The sequence below is a fragment of the Sylvia atricapilla genome, chromosome 3 (genome assembly GCF_009819655.1).
Source record: "Sylvia atricapilla isolate bSylAtr1 chromosome 3, bSylAtr1.pri, whole genome shotgun sequence".
NCBI lineage: Eukaryota > Metazoa > Chordata > Aves > Passeriformes > Sylviidae > Sylvia > Sylvia atricapilla.
In genome coordinates this window covers 23425776-23442405 of record NC_089142.1, presented here as the reverse complement: position 1 = coordinate 23442405, position 16630 = coordinate 23425776, and the positions used below count along the sequence as shown (strand labels likewise).

The 16630-nt window shown below is 45.0% G+C and overlaps 1 protein-coding gene across 1 annotated transcript in view; it reads left to right on the top strand.

Annotated features, from left to right (window-relative positions):
* Nucleotides 1-472: 472 nt before the first annotated feature.
* ELOVL5 (ELOVL fatty acid elongase 5) overlaps nt 473-16630 on the top strand; it is a 39952-nt gene continuing 23794 nt past the window's right edge. The window contains 1 exon segment of the mRNA XM_066314953.1: nt 473-538. The gene's annotated coding sequence lies outside the window, so the exon portion shown is untranslated.

The window sequence follows — 16630 nt, the reverse complement described above, 5'->3', positions numbered from 1 at the left end:
GCTCCAGAGCTTACCATCAGAAATGCTGTCACGTTGCAAAGCCCGTTACTTCAAAATACAGGAAATATCAACTACATCTGTCCGGGACCGTTAATGTAGGCCCGCGGCTCATCTCATTATGACAGTCTTTAATTACACGGTCCCATATTGTTTTTCAGAGGGGCCCCTCGCTGTCGCGGCCCGGGCTGGGAGCGCCGGGAGCCCTGAGGGCCGAGGAGCCGCTCGCCGCTCCCCCGCCCGCCCGGGACCTGCTGGACGCGGCGGCCCCGAGCCCGCGCCGGCGGGAGCCCCGCACGAGCCGCTCCCGAGCCGCCCCCGCCGCCTCATTGGCTCTCTGCCTCCGTGACGTCATAGCGCCCCTCCGCCGCCGCCCGTGAGCCCCCCGCACCACTCTGACGTCACCGTCAGCCCACGGCGAGCGGGGGGCGGGGCCCGCCGGCCCGCGCCCGCCCCTCGGCCCCGCCCCCGCGGCTCGCAGCGGGACAGACCGGCCGGTGCCGCCCGCTGCCCCCAGCGCCGCCGCCGCCGCCGCCGCCAGGTAGGGCCGCGTCCCCGGCCGGGAGGGAGCGCAGCGCCGGGGCTCCCCGCCCCGAGGACGGGATGCGGCGCGGCCCCCCGGGCCCGGAGGGGGTTACGGAGGACGAGGGGGACGGGGGCTACGGCGGGCGGGGGGCTCCGCTCCGCGGGGCGCGCAACAAGTGCGGTGGCAGCGCTGGCGGTGCGCGGAGCGGAGCCAGGGCTCGGCGCCCGGCGAGGAGCGGCGGGGCTGCGGCCGGGGACGGGGCCAGCAGTAGCGGGCAGGCCGGCCGGGGAAGGGAGGGGACGGGGCGGCGGAAGGGACGGGGCTCTCGCCGGGAGCGTCTTTTTCCCGGTGCAGTTTAGTCAAGAGCATGATGCAATCCCGCATTGCCATGGATACTGCATCCCGGGCGGCGGCGGCAGCGCCTTCCGCCGTGCGGGGCACGGGGTGGGGTGAAATAACAGTGGCAGGAAGGGAGGAGACCCCGCACCTCAGCCCCATCCTCGTCCGTAGCTGCCTTCCCGGGGAGCTCGCGGAGGGCTGAGCGCTGCCACGGTTCCCGACAGAAGCCCTGATCGGTCTTTTTCCGCCGAGGCGGGTGTGTGGGGTGTGCATCCCGCCGGCCCGGCCCCGCTGAGGCGGCTGCTGCCGACCGGGGGAGCAGCCCGGCGGTGAGGCAGGGTGTCAGCGGAAGGGCTCGTCGGCCTCGGCTGGGAAGGCTGTTACTTCTCCTTCTTCCCTGAGCTCTTGCCCAGCCCCCTGACCGCCTTACTGGTTTAGAACTGGAGCCGCTGGCACGGTAGTTCCCGGGTCCGTGTGTGGGACAGGACAGACGCCGCGTTAAACCAGCGCCCTGGACATGTGCAGTGCTTCTGAAAGGGGCCGGCCCGTTTTGAAACCTAGATGTTTAAAGAGTACATGCCTTAGGAAATTAGCAGAAAAGGAAGGGCAAACGACAGAAATGTGTCAGTGTGTCAGATGCCTGTGCAGGGACTTTCTTAAAAACTTGATGACTTGGCTTTTATCTTTTGATCTCCTGGAAGCCCTCAGGCACCAGCAGCATTAGAAGCAGTGCCCGGGGTTATGTGAGGTATTGTCTTGGGTAGTGTGTTTTCTCCTCTGCGTGCGTTTGTTGCTTCTCTGCCCTCATTCCTTTTCCCTGATTCTCAGGGATGCAGCATGTGAGGATCTCGCTCCAGAGAGCATTCCGGTATCGATCTGTGTTGTGAGTCTGCAGACAAAAGGTCAGTTTTGCAGACCCGGGCAGGAATAGTGGCACCTTGGCTTGCTCAGCAAGGAGGGCTCCTGGCAGACGACAAAGAGGCGTTTCTGCTGGGTGCACTGCCCGCGCCGTGTCCCAGCCGCGGCTGAACGCCAGTGCTCCGTACGGCTCATTTGTATTCTCAGTGCTTCGGGTGATCTCTGATGCCCTGGGATTCAGTGCCATGGCAGAGTTCTCGTGGCTGTGACAGAAAACTCCAGCAAAGAGCTCAGCCGGCTCCTAGCGATGGCGAGAGAAAACAAGGCAGGGGCATGGCTGCGCTTGGGATGCTTCCCATCAGGAAGTCTCCAAAACCGCTCTGTGCAAATGGAAACACGCCCTGCAGCTGAAACTAGAGGAGGATGAGGCGTATCCCGTGGCGGCACAGCCTTTCGCGGGAGTTTTGGGCCAGGTTGCTTCCAGGGTGAGGTTATCTCGGCCAAAGCAGATCCCTGCCGGGACCGGGCAGCCGCGGGCCTGCCGTAAACCGCCGGCCGAAATTATCGCCGGTGGCCGCGGTTGGGTGGAGGGTTTGCGGCTGCCAAGTTTTTCTGGATGCGGGCTAATGGTGCTGCTGCATCAGTATTAAGCTGCTAGCGTAGAGGGAGAGGATTTATTTGGTTTGAATAAGAGCGTGTGAATAACGCTGAGGAGTTTGACGATTCGTATTTCATTGTATGCCCTCGCTCCTTCGGTGCAGTCACAGCCCGAGATTCTCCTCTGCTGTTGAAGTACTCCATAGCTAGAGATAAGTCCTGGTGCGGGCTCACCGCTGCTAACAGCAGCTGAAGCTGTGTCGGGGAGAGTCAGCCTGTGGCACACGTGATCGCCTGCTGCTGTTTAGCAATAAAAGCTGGAGTTTTTTATATAAGTATTCGTGTATTTGTGGTGCACTAGACCTGGTCCGCTTTCAGAGCAGCTAGTCAACGCAGGTACTCTGGCTGGGGGTACCTGTACTTGCACACAGAGGGAGGATTTTATCTGAAACTTGTAGCTGATGTGGAGATAGCTGGGGTCAGCTGGGTGGAGGTCCCTTCCCAGCTTTATGTGAATTTAAGAGCAAATGAAAAGGGCCACTGCGCTGAGTTTGCCGAACTTAAGCATGGATTTACCCTCAGGGATGCTGTTGCCAGCTGATGCTGGTCAAGAGCACTAAAAGATATGCCAGAATTTTGCTTGACTTTACTGATTTTCGTACAAGGCACACATTACGTATGTAATGCGTGCTGGAAGCTCTTCTTTGTGTTTTTTATTCATAGGTAGCTAAGTGAGTTTGTCATGTGCTCTGACTTAAGTGTCCTGTATTTTAGCATTCAAATGCAACCAGCGAGAGCAGCAGTGAAATGAATATGCAGTGTGGCTTTTGTCTTGCAAGCTGGCAAAGGTCTGCCTGATGGTCTCTGTGCCTCATGCTGCTTTTTAAAAAACAACTGCACTTTAGGAGTTAGTGCCTTTTACCTAGCAGCAGCTGATCAGATGGAGTATCTTTGATTAAAACTCATGCATGTTTGGTACTTAAATATAGCGTCATTAATGATATTTAGTGGATGTGCTGTCTGACCAGTGTCTGGGTTTACTTATTGCAGTATTTTTAGTAAGTTGTTGTTCTTAAATTTCTCAGCATGAATTCTTCTTGTTGCATTCTTTGTCTTTAGTACAGCCAGAACTGAAATAAAATATTTTGAATTCTCTAGTCTAATCTCCTCTTTCCCTGCTGACTTTCATTTTGTATTGTTTATAAGACGAATTAACTTAGAGAAAATAAATTAACAAAAAAAGGAAATTTGAAATAGTGCTGTAGATCCATCAGGCCTCTGGACAGTTCCTTTAATTGCACTTTCTTTTGCAGCTTGCTAGGAGCAGAGTTTTGAAAATATGTTTGAAGATTCAGGTTTTTGGGAATGATGGTAGAACTGACAATATTTTAGGATTTCAGGCTGATCTAGTGCTCAAGTCCAGCAGCCACAGATGGAGAGCCCAGTGCCGAGCGTGATCCAGAGCTGCCCCTTTGCAGGCGTGTTCCTTCTAAGTGACATTCAGTTGCTAATTCGTTAAATGCTCTCAAGTACTGAGCTGACCTCATTCCTTTACCTTGTTCATTTTTGGGGCAGTAAACATTGCAACATCAAAAGCTTCTGTTTCTGCTGAGCTAGGGAAAAAAAGACACCCAGACAAAGCACAAGGTTAAAATACCTGTCTTCTGCCTTCTTCTGATGGTCTCAGCAACCCTCACTCGGTGGCAGACAAAGCAAATCTCCTAGTCTGTATCCCACCCGAGAAAAAACTTTGGGAGAGAAACAGCAGTTGCCTACAGTGCCATGTTAAAACAGTGTCATACCTCTGTGTATTGGTGTCCCTCTGACCCTCTTGGACCTAGTGCTAAAAGGATGTCACCAGTGAGCGTTCATTCTCGCTGCTGCCTGCCCAGAAGGCAGGGCAGGAGCAGTGTAGTGGTGTGGAGCAGTGACTGGGTGGGAGGGTGGGTTCAGTGCCATGTCAGGTGTTACCCTGCTACCCACATGGTGGGTGACTTAGCTCTCTGTGACTGAGTTCCCAGTACGGTGGCAGGAGGCCAGAGTGACTGTGCTGTGCAGAGTTGTTCCCTCTGACAACTCATGCCAGGAAGGTTCTTTTGCACTGAGAAAGCCCTTTGGAGTGAATGGGCTCTTGGTGGTGTGTTGGGGTTTTTTAGTTCAGGACTTAGAGATTTTGTTCACTTAGAGAGGCAGGGATGCTCTTTCATTGCTGAAGAGCAGAGCCACAAATGCCTCTACCTGTTCTTTCTTGGCATGGTGTTTTACACCTGCTGTCTTAAGATGGATCACAAGCAAAACGTTGGCTCTTCACAGCTACAAAAGCTCCACTTAGATTTGGCAGCTCTTCTTTTAGGGCGTGAAGGCACATATGGGTAATTATGATGTTTACTATAACCTCCCCTGCATAACAACTCATTCATTTTGTCCTCTTAATGTCAGTCTCGTTCTGTTACCTTCTGTCATTACCATGTCCTGAATTAGTTCTGTGGGGGTGAGATCTCTAAAACTGTTTAGACAAAGGAATACCATGGGGGCTGTTGGCCTCAGCTCTTGCAGTAATGCTTTTGTTTTCCTGTTTATACAGTGTACAAACTACATTCTTCCAGGCTGCAGCATAAGCTTTTCAAAGCTGTTTTGCCGTATAATAGACTGAAGAAATTGATGCTTTCTGCATGATAGAGCACACTTCTCTGCGTGCATCGAGACACTTCACAAAACTGACAATAATCTTTGTAATGTAGTTGCTAATTTGCTTTGTGATTCTTAAATGTATTAAAGATGCAGAGATTCCTGCAGTTTGTGTCTACTAGCGTTGAAAATGCTTTTTCCCTTAAATAGAAGAACACACAAGGACAAATGGAAAGGATAATCAATGAATTACGTACAAGTTGGTCTGGTTAAAAACTTTTTTCCAGGTCAGATTGCTTCGCTGTGACCTTTCGTAAGGCTGTTTAAATTTGGTATTGCAGCAATATGGTTAAGAGGGCATTGCTTAGGCTGACATCCCTGCAGTTCCCGAGTGCTGATTGGTAGCAGTGATTTATATCTGAGTTTCTGAGGGCACCAAAGCCTGTCCCCATCATCCAACAGAACAGCAGTTCTTTCTTTGTTGAGGGTAATGCAAACATTGACACGAATTGATTTTTTTGATTGACAAATCAAATAAATGCTGCCTTCAATCTTATTATGGAAATAATTTGTTGAGTTGCTATCGACTGTGTATGCATTTGGTCTCCTTATATCTATTTAATGAAATTAATCTCCTGAAATTTATTGCCTTGGTTTCTCTGTTTGTGTTTTGGCGTTTAGAACGCATTATCTTACAGGGCAAATAAGAGCACAAGAGCAAACTTGTCTGAAGTATGTGGTTGGTAAATGCTTTCCTGCTGTATTGGATGCATTGGAGAATTATTTAATTTTCTTGGTGAAATAGTTGACTCTCATCAAATGGGAATAAACGTCCTTACAGGTGTGCAGATTTTACAAAAAATGCATGCTGCTTAGTGCAATTTTCACTTTTCCATGAACAAATGAATCATCTCCTTATGCTGAGCTCATTGCCGTGAGTTGACGTGGCCTTGGCATCCTGTTGCAGTTGGGTTTTTTTTCATGTCCTTATTAAACGTTTACTAACTGTAGAGTTTGTGCTTCATTAATGATAGCTTTGTTAATGACCAATGGCCTACTGGGCAGGTAGAAATATACAGACATTTCATGAACTTGTATTTAAGTGGAATTGTCTATATTTAATTGACCTCTGTGTCAAAACTTCGTATCAGACGTCTGCCTGCTAAATGATATGATGATATGCTTTGGGCAGTGACTAAATATGCTAAGTTGTCCTAACATTTACAGGAGATAAAACTTGATTGTGCAACACAGCAAATGTGGAATAAGCCTTTTTTCCAGCATTTTCAAATTCTGCCCTGCGCTTTGATCCCTAGGTAACCCCTCCTCTTTGAGACTCTGGGTCAGTGATTTGGACAAAGTGGCTGTTCTTCTGTTATCACTTGGAAGCACTCCTCTCCCTCTTGACCTTGAGAAAACTGTTTCTCTTCTTGCCAGCTGTCTTTGCAGTGACTGGAGGGTAATTGCTTTCTTCCTATGCGCATGTTCAGGCGCTGCTGTAAATCATGTACTTGATTTCAAAAAGGATGTAGTCTTGATTTCAGGTAACCCTCCAGCTTTTCTGTATGCCAGTGGGAGTTTCTGTTGGTGTAATCTTAAGGATGTTATCAGGGTTAAACAAAAGCTAACGAGTATTAATTTGCAGAATAATGTCATTTAGTTTATTAAACCAAATACACCTCATATGTTTAGCTAGATTATGAACAAGAAGGCAAGTTTGCCTTTTTAATTTTTTTTCTCCCTCACTTTTTGCTGTTAAAAGTTTGCTGGGAAGCATTTTTGGTTAAAGCTGTATTTCTATTGTGCCTATGTTGACTAAAGAGTCCTTAGCAAGTGCTAGTGGGAAAATGCCTTCTTCCCTTAGACCCCATAATGGTTAAAGTTTGGAACAGATCACAACTTTGTGGAGGAGCAGCTCCTCTGCTGAGGTAAAACCATGACGCCTATATTTAAATAGAGATCTTGAAGCTCTTAGAAATGAATAAAATACATTTGCCACTACTGTATCACTGTCCGCATGGTCTGACTGTAGAGGTCTAGGCCTTGAGCTGATCCTGTATCCTCAGGTTTGGGTTCACTTAAGACAATGAAGATTTGGGAAACTATAGGCCTTTATACCTTAATCTATGTAGGCTTCCCTTTAGGTATGCTATTTCTATGCCCATAATTGAATCAGAACGCTTCAGTTAACATTTTCCTGAAGGAATATTTCCTGCTCTTGGGTTATGTCTGAAAATACTGGTGTTTTGAACCATCATTTTGAGAATCATCTCCTTGCCAAACAGTAGGGAGAACCTTTGACTTAAATAACAATATTTAAACCTTTAACTGGTTAGTAGGATGACATTCTTCAATGTTTAACATCGCCCTGCCCTTTAGAAAAAGAAACTTGAGAAACCTTTTTGCATGTTGAAGTTCAAATGTGATGTTACTTTGGGTGCATGTCCTGTGTTGGAAACCGTCTGTGGGGTTAGTTCATTCACATGGCTGCTTGCATGCCTTTGAGGAAGGGCTCCTGTGGTGGCTGCAGGCTGCTGTTGGGACAGGCACACAAATCTGGATTTGGCTTTGAAGTGTGTTGAAAAGTGAAAGTTGTGCTTGCATTTTACGTACGTGCTTCTGTGGATTGCAGGCCAGCAGATGCTTATGGTGAATGTCAGATTGTGGTTTGGTGGTTCATTTCTGTTTTGCAGTACTGATGTGGAGAGTTTGCTCTTAGCTGATCACAGACCCGGTGAACTGCCGCAAGCTCAGCTGGTTGTCCTAAATTAGGGTCATGCATTTATCCCTTGCATCGTACATTTATCACTTGATTCACTTGGTGTACAGTGGCCTTTTGGCATATTGTTAAGGTTTGCATTGATCCTGTGAGCATGACTTTGTGCATGCATAAAGCCTCATTAATGGGGAAATGACCTGTATTTGTACAACATGGTGCAGAATGTTCTTTTTTTGTTAACGTGTGTTATATAGTGGCAGAAAGTAAGCTGCCAGTCCAGTAGGCTCTGTTACTTATGGATTTTTTTTCTCTGCCTCTGTAACACGCCTAAGCAGAAAAGCCTCTTTCAAAAGATTTGAGCAGGTTTTTTCTTTTTTTTTTTTTTTTTTGTGAATTCTGACTTGTTTGCCACCCAGAAGGCACAGCTTAGACCGTGGTTGCCTCTGCAGCCTCTTGTTTGCTCTGGCTGTAGGAGGGGTGGCTGGGTTTGCCAGGCCCAGCCACTAGACTCAACCATGGGCTGAGAGGTTTTATGTGAGTGTGTCCATCACCATCTGCAAGAGCTTAAAACACAGTGGAAGGACCAGAGGTGAACACCAGCAATAAAGGGTGGCAGATCCTCACACAGAGATGAGAGAGATGGCACTGAGCAAGTTGGTAAGGAGTACTGCATTTGTTTGTTCAGTTTAAAATAAGGAGTAAAATAATACAGGTAATCACAGAAAGGCCACTGTGTTACTGTGTAGATCATTGTCCTGCTAATGCATCAGTTGTTGCTGCTGCCTCATATACATTCTTATGGGTAATATAATATACATTCTTATGTATATAATATAATATACATTCTTATAGGTAAAAATTGTGCATGGCTGCAAGTCATTTTTAGAGTTGGTGGTGTCAGACCACTTGTCATGTGAGTTTAAATAGTAAGAGCTCTGTGTCCTAGTTTCATCTGGAATAATTTTCTTCTTAGTAGCTGGTACAGTGCTGTGTTTTGGGCTTAGTATGATCATAATGTTGATAACATACTGATGTTTTAATCGTTGCTGAGCCAGGTGTACTTTCAGTCAAGGACTTTCCAGTGTTCCATGCTCTGCCAGTGAGCAGGTGCATAAGAAACTGGGAGGAAGCACGATTAGGAAAGCTGACCCAAACTGGCCATAGGGATATTCCATCCTGCAGTATGTCATGGTTCAGTGTACAAACTGAGGGGAGTTGGCTGGGAGGGGCTGGTTGCTGTTCAGGACATCAGTCCATGAGTGGTGAGCAACTGCACTGTGCATCACCTGTCTTTCTTGGGTTTTATTCCTCCCTCTCTCTTTTTATTACCTCCTTTTTCATTATTATTATTATTGTTGTTGTTATTATTAATTTTAGTTCATTTATTAAGCTGTTCTTATCTTAACCCACCTTACCCTGATTCTCTCCCCTATTCCACCAGGTCTGCAGAGGGGTGAGGAAGCAGCTGTGGGGTGTTCCCAGCTAGAGTCAAACCATAACACTGTTCTCTGGCTTTGCAGCCTTCATTAGGTTCCCATCTAATTTTCTAGAGGCCATACCCGTTTTTCCACTTTTACTTGACAGGTTCCCAGAACCTCCAAGTTCTTTATTCTTTTTTTAGCCCTTTCAAAACCATCATCATCTCCCTTTGAAGCACACAAAAGCAGGCTGCAAGTCTGGTCATGCCTTGCAGAATAAAATTAATATCCTTTGGTACTTCTTTGTATTGATTTCTTGTTCTATCACCACTGCTAAGTGGTTGCATTATGGTGCAGGAAGGGACTGCTAATGTTGTTTTCAAATGTTTCTCTTTTTTTTAAAGTCTTAATTGGCTCATACTTTCTAAATTCAGTGCTGGCTTTGTTTAGATCAGAGACTCAAATCTAAACTCTAGTTGAACAATTGCAGAGCTATGATGAATTTCCAGTTGTGCAGACTGAATGCTGCTTGGTTTCACAAAACACGTCAGGCTCAAACAATGCATCAGCTCAGGTATTGGTTGCATATAGCACAGTGCAGTTTTCTAAGCATCTCTGGGATTGACTTTGTGTCTTAAAATACACATCTAGGAAGCTGTTAAACTACAGTCTTACATCCTGAAGGATGAGAAACAGAGATGTTGCTCTGTGAGAGCACAGTAATGTTGCCAGGATTTAACTATGCTTTACAGTGTATGAAAAACAATCCTCTTGGAGTGTTTTATTTACATCCTTTAGTGTTGTGTTGCCTGCAAATATGGCCTTGGAAGGAGATGACCATCTTTGAGCCTGCAGTGACTCAGTGACCAACTGCATATGTGAAGAAGACTTTTTCTTCTGACATAGCAGATGTAGTTTTCCACCACTCTCCTTACTTAATTTTTTGTTGCTGCACTTTTTCCACCCCTTCGTATGTCTGTTGTATCTGTTTTTCAGTCTTTGTTTTTTAAACTCATACTCACCCAACACCCTGAAGGGTTGTTTTTCAGAACAGAGGAGCAGGGCTGAGTTTTGCACTGAACCAATGGAGAAGTTCTAATCAGCCATTGGTGGTTCTGGCACATCCTCACTTACAGCGTAATTGCTCTTCTAAAATCCTTACCAAATTTCCACCTAAGCTGTCAGTCATTATCATGAGAGTAGAATATTAACAAGATTTTTTTGGTAGTTTTTCATTTTTGGTTTTTTTTTCCCCTACCCTTATTCCTCCTCCACGTACCAGTTCCAGTGTGGGGATATGAACTTAAGCGTTTAACTCCCTGGTCAAGAATAACTGGTCTGTTTAATTGAAGTGTTCTTTTGCTGCTGTTTGATTTAGAGATGACACGTCTATGTAGAGGGCTTGTATTACACAGAGATAAAAACATTGTGGAAAAATAACCTGAAACTACAGGACTGGTGTTTTGATACTTGAAAAATTGCCTAATGAAAGAGTTTTTTGCACAAAAACATGTTTTGCTTTTAGTATGCAGTAAAAATAGAGATGTGGTGGTGGTGAGATTCCAGAGGGGAAGACTTTGAGAGCTGCTGACAAGAGTAAGCAGTTTAATTGCCTGAAGCATTATTTTGTATCCTACACAGTCTGTACAAAGCATATATGAAATAGGTACACTCAGAATGTACAGGGTTTACTTGCTGAGTAGCTTTTAATATGTTGACATTTTTATAATTAATGTGCAGAGTCTTAATATAGAGGCTGAAGAGCATGTCTTTTGCCCAGAGTTTAAAAAATTGCTTTTAAGTGTTGCTGATGAAACACCACTTGATTCTGTCCTTTCACTCCTGGCAGAATATGAGTGCTTATAAAATACAGTGTAAGTTAGGTTTTCACTTTGCTGCAGTCAGAATTGTTTCCTATGTGTAAATCACTAATTGCATAGCAATGTGATTTTCTCATCTAACAAATTTATTATAAGCTTTGGGCACCGAGTAAAAAATACTTGGTGTTACCAGAAAGTCAGACTTCCCCTTGAAATTTTGTCTTGGGCTACTGTGTTCAAGATGTGTCTCAAATCACTAGTAAGGTGATTGTTTGTTGTTTCTTACAGTATAACATGTTTCTTACAGCATAATATATAAGGCTGAGAATTAAAGGAGATTCTTCCCCTCTGTCCTCAAGGCCCTCAGCTGCAGGCTGGCCAGGGTGTAGCAAGAGGTTTTGGTCATATTAACTGCCTGCTTAGCTTTTTATTTCAATCTTTTTCTCTGTATTTATTTTCATTAGCACTGTTTCTGTTGGAATACTTAAGCTGTGTTTAGATTCAATAAAACACTCACGTTGCCTTTTCTCGAAAGAAACATTTTGTTAGTTCTTCATGTGTTTGGTCTCCTGATGGTTAACTTTTCCCCCTGCCCCTATCTGACCTGCCTTGAGACCCTCCTTAGTCCTGCAGTTTTCAAGACAGAAACAGGCTAACACATCCTAAAATCTGCCTTTTTCATAGTTTGAACGTATTAAGGTTGGGTTTTTTGTTGTTGTTTGCTTTTTACAGTGCAGTAATCTGTCAATTCATGCTGCTACAATTATATTTAAGAAATCTTCTAAGTTAGTTTTGCATGACATATCCTGTATGACCTTTTGTTATTTTGTGCTCTCTTTTTTCTGCAAATTCTGTTATTTTCACTACAGCCATTCTTATATGTAAAACTATGATTGTGCAATGCATTTTATTTTGGCCTCCTCTTAATAGCATTTTAGAGTTCTGCATTAGACATTCTACATCTTCCATTTTGTCTGTCTGTTTCATTTGCCTTTCTTTTTGCTATGGTTCCTTGCTGGGTGCAGTGTGGTGGCTTTGGTCATCTTCAGCCATATAAGACCTCTTCATGACCCACATGTCTGCGTTGTTCTACTGCTTCTCTTGCAGTAAATCAGCAGTGGGATGGACCTGGCTGAAAGCTGATCTTCTTGCCTGGTTGGTTTCTTTGGGACTACCTCAGTTTTTCCAGGTTCCTTCCACCCAGGCAGGGTGGAGAGCAGGGAAGGAATGAAAGCAGCCTTGCAGCAGTGTCAAGCTGTTCTTGCCTATTCCTTGTTACTGCAGACGGCCTGAGTATGGCTATATAGATGGTTATATGGTTATAGAGTGGACCAGGCTGAATGGAGAAGCTAGAGCAAGGCTCAGGTGATGTGATGGCTCTGAGCCTGAGGGTTGTTGATCGGCATGAGCTGGCATCACAACTGGATGGATGGAGATGCTTATCTTTAGGAATGATTAAGTTGTTGAAGATGTTGTTTAAGAGGCTTTGAACACACACAGTGAGGCAGAGGAGGCATGTCTGGTGCCCCCTTTTCCAGGGGACTGCTGCCCTGCAGAGAATGGGATAGCTGCAGGGTTGGGAAGGAAACCTGTTGCCTGCTGTTTGGGTGGGTATTGCTTTGTCCCTGTATTTAAAGCAGATATATTACAGCAAATTACAGTGCTGACCCTACCCTTGCTCCAGTGCTTGTGAAAGTATGAAGCAAATGTAGCAAAACCTTCTGCATGCTGGAGCTGGGGGTTCAGTTTAGCTGTGTTCTTCCTTGGAACATATTCTAATGGCAGCAGAGTTTTCATTGCACCAAGAATTTAGTACTTCTTATTGAAAGAAAAGAGTGACTAAACTGTGGAGGAAAGGTACTCACTTCCCTGGAATTCCATGCTTGACTTCTGCAGGTAGCTGAAGCCTTTATATTATGAGCTTGCAGAAAACACCTTGGAAGTTGCCAGATATGTGAAGACTTTTTCTTCCAGTAGTCTCTTTAGAGTTCATAGAAAGAGTAAGTGGTAAGATCACACACAGCTGTACCATTACAGAAATTCCTTTTAATTGGTGGCTGGTCTTTCTGCCCTTAAAACAAATAATAAAATATAAGAAACAGCAGTACTTGTCTCCTGGAGCAGGGTCTTTTGATGAAGTAACATTTCAGAAAATGCTGACAAAATCAAACAAAGGAAATGCGCAGGTACCAATGCTTTCTTTTCTAACTACTGCAGGAGTCAGTCCTCTTTCACAGCCTTCGTTACAGCAATGATTCAGTACCCCAAAACTTGCTGATTCTCAGCAGAAATTGTTTGACGTGGGTCTGGTGCAGGCAAGGATGTTCAGCTCCTCAGGACTCACCGGGCTTTTCAGCCCTGAGCTTCTGTAACAGAAATGCCATCAGCTGGCTGCGTGGTTTTGGCTACAATAACAATTTACCAATATGCGAAGTGTTGTACGAGAAGGGAAAGGTGTGGGGAAATGATCTGACAAATGCATCTGTAAGAAATCTCCTGTCTTTTTTTTCTGTCCTTATGCCGGGACATGTTGTCTTCACTTTCAGTACTCTTTGTGCATCCTGGCCAGGAACGAGGTCAAAAACTTGCTTTCTATAGCATTAGCACCTTTATCAGTTAGAAAGGCAGTTAGATCTTAAAGGTAGTTGATTTTCTAAAAGGTGAGCCTGTTTTTTTTTTGGTTTTGTTTTTTTGGGGTTTTTTAACTGTTTTGAAGGCAGGGGGTTTAACAGGGCACGTAGAATTCTGTCCTGAGCAGCACAATGCCATGGCATAACACTTGTACCTAAAGTAAATTTTGTTCTTTTAATTCTCAGAATGGTGGGAAAAGGAGGATTATTTTGTACCTTCTATTTAAAGCCAGCTGTCATTAATACTTGCTGACCTCTGTTAGTACTGTTTACTTATGTATGATGGTGCAGTCTGGCATGATGTTTAGCGTCTTAAAATGTAGTCACCAAGTATTGGTACAGCTACAGCCGCACAAGATCTCACAGGTGTACAGCTAGAACATACAACAGTTTTAAGACAGACTTCTCGAAGCATGGCTGACTGTATAAAGAGATGGCAGCAAGGCAAGCACTGGGGTGCGTTTATAGTGCCAGTATGCATCCTTTCTTCTCCAAGGTAAAAGTATAGACATTCACTTGTATTAAGGAATGTAACTACTTCAGTGTATTGCATGTTATTTTGTGTGCTAGGGCTCACCAGAGAATTTCACTTCCCCCACAACACTCCAGGTACAACCCCACAAGAACTAGAAATAGTGTAAGCACACAAATAAATACATAATATACTGTAACTTGCCTAAGGGTGACTTGTTTGTGTGCTTTTTCAGTGTGATCTGGTTTCCAAAACACAAGTGGTCCTCCGAAAGGTGTCAGTTACCCACCTGAACACAGGGGTTGTAGTTTCACATCTTAGCAGGGCATCTTAATTCAGGTTTTATGTGCACTCTTATCCCTGTACAAGTCAGATTTGCATGGTATAGCATTACCTTTGTGACAGTCATGCTCAGGTTTCATGGTCTTCTAATTCCTCCACTTTTAGTCAGCATGTGAACCTGAGATAACCTTTTTATAGCTAAACCTTGTTTACAGGATAACTGCACACAGCCATTTTTTGCTTTGTACAGTGTTTCACATGTGCAGGAGAATTTTAAGTACTTTTATAGATTAGATGGCAGACTTTTCATCTGTCAAGCTACTAAATGCAGAGGAGATAACCACAACTTAGGTATCTCCCTACTTTGAGTTTTATTCTTGGGATGTCCCCTGAGCTCAGAGGTTGATGCAGGATTTTGGCAAGAGAAGTGGATAGGTGCATGACAAACGTTCTTGGTGTTCAGATTTGGTGCTGCAGCTGCGAGGTGTTGGAGGAAATGAGAGACATCTGGAGGGACAGTCCCACTTGTCGCTCTTTTTTTCCTATTTCCTGCATTCTAAATTTTATTATGCAATTATGAGGCATGGATTTTTAAAGAAAAGTTAAGTTGAAGCTTACTGTCTTGAGTACATAGTGCTCTTGAATGTAGTGGTCGTGCAAGGCTACACTTCTCCATCCTTGGTCCTACTGGCTGTAGTCTAATTGGTTCTATTAGAAAACACAATGTTTTGACCAAGAAGGCTTGTTAAAATAGGCTTTGGGGACTGTAACTTTATTTTTCTCCTGTGGAAGTATAAAGTTGATTTGAGTGAAGTACACAGACAGAGATTACAGGAATCCCATTATTAAAGGAGAGAAAAAATTTTCAGACTTTTTTGCAGGTAGCTTTTGAATAAAAGAAATGAGACCAGAAATGAAAGGTAAAATCCTTATGGCCTTCTGGACTTAGCTTTTTTGCCTTCATCTTCTCAACCCTCTTTAGCTTTCCAGGCCTCCTGAGGCTAATTTTCCATTGTGAACTGCAGCTAGCTGTTTTCACAGAATAAGCTGAAGTGAAATGGACCACAAGGATCATGAAGTCCAACTCCTGTCCCTGCACAGCACCATCCCTAAGAGTCACACCATGCGCCCGAGAGCACTGTCCAAACACCTCTCGAACTCAGTCAGGCTGGTGCTGTGACCACTGCCCTGGGGAGCCTCTTCCAGTGCCTGAGCACCCTCTGGGTGAAGAACCTTTCTGTAATATCCAACCTATACCTCCCTTGGCACAACTTCAGGCCATTCCCTCAGGTCCTGTCACTGGTCACTGCAGAGAAGAGATCAGTGTCTGTCCCTCCTCTTCCCCTCACAAGAAGCTGTAAGTGCAGTGAGGTCTCCCCTCAGTCTCCTCCAGGCTGAACAGACCAAGTGACCTCAGCCGCTCCTCATACAGCTTCCTCTGAAGGCCTTCATCACCTTTGCTGTCTTCCTATGGATGCTCTCTAATAGTTTAATGTCCTTTTTATTTTCTGGCACCCAAACCTGTCCCCAGCACTGGAGGTGAGGCTGTCCCAGTGCAGAGCAGGGGGGACAATCCCCTCCCTTGCCCGGCTGGCCGTGCTGGGCCTGATGCCCCAGGACAGGGTTGGCCCTCCTGGCTGCCAGCGCTCTGCTCATTCGTATTCAGCTTGTCATTGACCAGAACCACCAAGTTCCCTTGTTTTCCCAATTGCAATACCAGCACTGCTTTTGTGAAAAGATGGATCTTCAGATTCAAAGAGTAGCTGTTAATAAACACTGCCCGTAGTGCTTGGGCAGGGGGACTGTAGGGCAAAGCTGTCCAGCAAACGCTGTGCTTTGGCTTTCCTTACTAAAAGTCAACTTTTTGCTTTTGTGCCACGTACATATTCTCCCTGTTTCCATCTAACCTAGTTTGCTACAAATACTTTCTTCTGTTTCAGTTTAAAAAAAAAATGGAAGCAGTTCCTAAACCCTAGGCAAAAATTCTTTGCAGTGTCATTGCTGTATATTACAATTACAGCAATTGAAATAAACCTGTGTGCTTTGCCTTTTTTTCCTCCACATTTTATTTCTGTAAATACTCTTTCAGTCTTGACTGTACTGCTCTCACAACACTGGGCTGTAAGCTGGCAGTGCTGGTATATGGGCACAGTGTTCAGGCACAGGATATACCCCCTTGAACACTTTATTCCAGGAAAATGCATGCTCTTGTGAAAACCATGGTGCTAAGTGGGGCCAGATCTGCTGCTGCAAAGAGAGGATTTGCAGCATGAAATGTCCTTGTTTGTAGATGGATGCTGGATGCATCCTTCTGGCATGTAAATGAAGTCATGAACCATTTTCC